We start from the raw sequence: 4,609 nt of genomic DNA on the forward strand, positions 1-4,609 counted from the left end.
GAGTCTTTTAGTGAAAATATACTTGGTCGGGTTGGTTGACTACTACTCAAGAAAATTCCCTGCCGAATGTCTTCAGGAAGGACCTGAAAGTTTCTATGATTACCCTGAGAGAAACCCTGACTCCTATAGCCAGAGGGCTGAGGTTTCTGAAAGGCAAACCCCAAGTCTCAGCCTGTGAATGGTTGAATGACAACACAAATTGAATTCCCAACCCCACAGGGTCTCTGCTGTGATCTGAATGTCCCCTCCAATTGTGTTGAAATGTGATTGCCATTGTAAGAGTTAAGACCTTTAAGAGGCAATTGAGAGTTGGAGGCTTTGCCTTTATGAGTGCTGTTATGGAGGTTCTGTTTAAAAGGGTGAATTTTGCCTGACTTTGTTCTCTGCTTCACCTGTGCTTGCTTCTTGTTCTGCCAGGGTTAGTGCAACACAAAAGTACTCACCAGATGTCAGTGCCAAGTTCCTAAACTTACCATTGCTGAAATCGTGAGCCAAATATGTCTATTGTTTATTAATTATTCAGTCCAGTTTTCTGTTATACCAGCTGAAAGAATATGAAGTCTCTTTTGTTTAATTGAAGGATCATTCATGGGGAAGGAATGATATGAAGACCTATGGGCAGACTCTTGATTCACATCTTTCCTCTGTTCTACCTGTGCCTGAAGAAATTCCCTTTTCCCTTTACCAAAGGATCTTAACTCACAGGAAGTCACCTTGCAAGGTATCAGTAAATACTTCTTGGGACCTATCCCTACCACTTCTCTCTGTTTGATTATATCATTAAGAGTTAAATTTTACAAAGACTGACTACTAGTGATATGTAAATGAGAAAAAATGAAGTTCAAGTAGTTGCAAAACTTTTGTAGAATATGGGTGTGGTGGTACATGCAGATCATCACAGATCCTCAGTAATATAATGCTGTTGATACTTGCATCATAGCATATATTCATAGTAAGTATCCCATTCCATATGTACATGTTTGTGTCTACATCTGCTCATGAGCCTTTATTTTGTTTGTAGTTATTTTACTGTTATGAATAACACTGCTAAGAATATTCATATGTATACCTTTCTCTTTTTTGGAATTAAAAAATACAGTATTCATTAGCTATTAAATATAAAAATAAAACCATTTAGACAGGAACCTAGAAAGCTCCCTTTCTCCCTCTCCAGACCCTCTCACCCTAACTCCAATGAAAGAAAATCATTTTGCATACACAATGGCTAGCAAAGACTAAAACAATACAGAGCTTCCAAAGATGGCAAACGCTTAGCTTAAGAGGTTGATGAGTGAGTCAGATGAGACCATTTCTAGAGAAGTCACTATTAAACCATGGCCTTCTGAGCTAGAAGTGGCTTTCTGTGCTGGCCTGATGGGAGCTGCTGGTTGGGAGGCAGAAAAACCTAATTCTTCCTGACATCCTCAAGTAGTTTCTCTGTGCTATCCTGCTTCTGCTTCTCTGGCCCCTAATGAAACTGACACATGACCTATTTTAGTAGGTTGTGTTTTTCTGCAAAGACAAGGCAGAAATAGCCAGGTTCCTTACACATGAAAGATTTGTCATGGGATAATATTAGCTTGCTGTCCAAGAAGTGGTGATGAAGAGGAGCTCTTCAAATGTACTTGGGTAAAGGTAATCTCTCAGGTTGATCCACACATAGGGGCCAGCGCCACAAAGGAGAAAGGGGATCATCGGTGCCTCTAGCTTGCTAGTGATGTACTTGTGAGCTTCCAAGAGCTGGGAGTGGTTAGTGGGAAGTATACCTTGTGAATCTATTCTCTGTCCTAGAGATGTCGACATAGCTTATACTGGGTGATGCCAGAGACACCATGAAGGCAGCCAAAGGAGATCATGGCAAAGGCCACATGCTTATTGTGAGTATACACGGCACCAAGGCAGAAGCCAGCGACACCAAAATCCTTACTGGTCTCCCAGATCACATGGATCCTTCTAGGGTCAGGCAAACCTGTAATGCTTAGAACACTGAAACATGGTGTCTTTCACTGAATACAGACAGCATGAAAAGTTCACCTATGATCACGTGGAGACTATGCCTCTTGGCAAATAAAACATATTTCATCAATGAATCTTAGGGATTGATACCACCCATAGGATTCTGAGGGTTGGTTTGCACACCTCTGATGATTTGTCCCTTAACTGTAGCTTCAAGCAAGGCAATTTCCAACTTGTCCACAGTGAGATGAAATAGATGGATATTTTTAGAAGTGATCTTTCTGTCCAGGTAGAAATGAATCAACTCAAATTTTGCATACAGATGAGAGCTAAAAGCAAAGCCACCATAGAAAGGAGTCAGGACTAGAAAGACCTCTCCTGGATCACTCAGAACCATGGTTAGTAGAGAGAAGAGAGAAGTAACCATTGAGGACAACCACATTTTCTGGATTAAGGTTGGAAGGTGCCTTGCAATAGTAGGTGAGGAACTGAGCCACTTTTGCCCAAAGGAACAGTTGTCTTCTCCACTCAGGGTACTGTGGCAAGACTCTCAGTGGAGTTCATGTCACACTGACGAAATCTTTCAGTCATCAGATCTAGAAGAGCTTGTTTTCACTGGTGCCAAGGTTGAGGAAATCCAAGAGGTTCTTGTCCTCACGGTATTTGTCTGTTTGGCAGGCCTTGTAGTTCTGGAATCTTAAGTGGTAAGAGTCAGATGTCAGCTCCACATTTGGATAGGAAATAGTAACTTCCAAATCACTTTGATGGAGACCTGGCTGGTTAGGAGCTTTATTTAACAAGTCCCTCTGCCCAAGTGTGACATCACCCTAGAGTCTATAGGAAGCAAATTCTCTTTGAACCCCAGGCCATGGAAAGCCTGGGGTTTACAATGTGGTTCATCAAGAGCCTTATACTTTCCTCCTGTTTATGGATGGCTCTAAAGCAGCTCTCTTCTTCCAGTGACTGACCCCATAGCTCCCTGGTTTTCAACTCCATGAAATGCTTCTGTATGGTACTCTGTACATTCAGCATCAAATCCAACAGCTCATCGAAGATCTTGTTTAAGAGGACCACATTGCTCATGGGGCAGGTTATCTATCTTGGCCTCAGCAGGCTAGCTGGAACCTATGTCTTCCTCTTTACTCATCTCTTCTCCAGCCTAAAATCCTCACACCCAATGAAGGTGTCCTTGCCAGTCAGTGCTCAAAGACTTGACCCACCGCCCTCCTCTTCTCACTAAGCTTGCTTTATACATCTTTCAAAGACTATGTTTTGATTTCTCTTGGTCTACCCTGTCTAACTTCAATTTCTTTTCAATGGGGTTTTTCTACATTTCCAAATTTTAAGGTTGTTCTTCTGTTCTTCAGATTCTTTGCTACCTTCCTATTCTCTGGATAAAATTCAAAACCACTTAGTTTGGTTAGAGAATTTGCCTTCTTTTTCTTTTCTATATCTTTAGCCACTGTCTGTTTGAAAAGATAGGCACCACTCAGAGAATGAAGAGATTCTGAGACAATCTTTTAGGAACAAATGTTTCTCAGCCGTTGTTCCTAATGTTCCTTATTGCCAATCACTGACATTGGTCCCCCAGTCTCTGCCTCCCACATAGCTAGCATTACAGGTTTCAGCCATGTTCCGAGCTTAAATAAGATATTCTTGATTTGATGTATGACCATATTGGAATGTGCTCTGTGCATAATAGAAGCCTAGTATTTGTTAAATATTTAAACAAATTTTGGCCACAGGAGCAGGCATTCTGTTCTAGATCAGTGCCTAGAACAGAATTAATGAGAAATGGGAAGAAGACTTCAGTGGCTTAACATTTACCCAAGCTCTTCCCCAAAGCATATAAAATAGAGTTGTGTTGCTGTTACTTTATGTTCAGGAAAATGAGGTAGGAGCATGGATGCCTCATGTCTAATGCCATTTTAAAGCTCAAATTACATGTTCCACTGAAGCAGTAGCTGTGAAGAAAATGGAGTCTTCAACCTGTATGTACAGAATTCCTGTCCCATTGTAGCATAGGCAAACCCACTAATAATCCTGGGTTTAGAAATCTTTACAAAGTTCTTGGGCAATGCTTTTTTCTTTTTTTGTTTCTGTTCCTGCAGAACATCATTTAATTGTTCTCAGGGAGGCTTCTTCAACTCCTTAAGACTTCTAATTTCCTGAATTATTTGTACTTTTGTTTTCAGTTTCACCTAAAACTGCTTATTAAGTTTGTAAGTTAACCTGGAGAAAGTTGTTATTGTTACTCCATTGAATCTTCCTATCTACAAAGATGACACATATTTCTAATTATTTTCGATTTTAGTGTTCTTTAATATCTTTTAATGATTATTTTATTGTCATTCCCATTTCTTTTGATAGTACTGGGCATTGAACTTGGGGCCTATGCTTGCTAAACAAGTGCTCTACCATTAGAACCATGCCTTTTGCCCATTTTTATGGGTATTTTATTTCCTCCTACTTGTGCTTCCCTTTGTCACTTGGGAATGTCAAGTCCACCACTGTTCCCAGCCATTTGTTGAGATGACATCTTCCATACTTTTCTTCCCAGGCTGCCCTTCAACCACAATTCCCTGATCTCTTGCCTTCCAAGTAGCTAGGATTACATCCCAGCCTATAATTTTATACTTTTGTTTATTTTTAA

At 40.4% G+C, this 4,609-nt stretch overlaps 1 pseudogene; it reads right to left on the reverse strand.

Annotated features, from left to right (window-relative positions):
* Positions 1–1,489: 1,489 nt before the first annotated feature.
* LOC105997637 lies at positions 1,490–3,039 on the reverse strand (annotated as a pseudogene).
* Positions 3,040–4,609: the final 1,570 nt, after the last annotated feature.

This window comes from Dipodomys ordii, unplaced genomic scaffold, assembly GCF_000151885.1.
Source record: "Dipodomys ordii isolate 6190 unplaced genomic scaffold, Dord_2.0 Scaffold150, whole genome shotgun sequence".
Taxonomy (NCBI): domain Eukaryota; kingdom Metazoa; phylum Chordata; class Mammalia; order Rodentia; family Heteromyidae; genus Dipodomys; species Dipodomys ordii.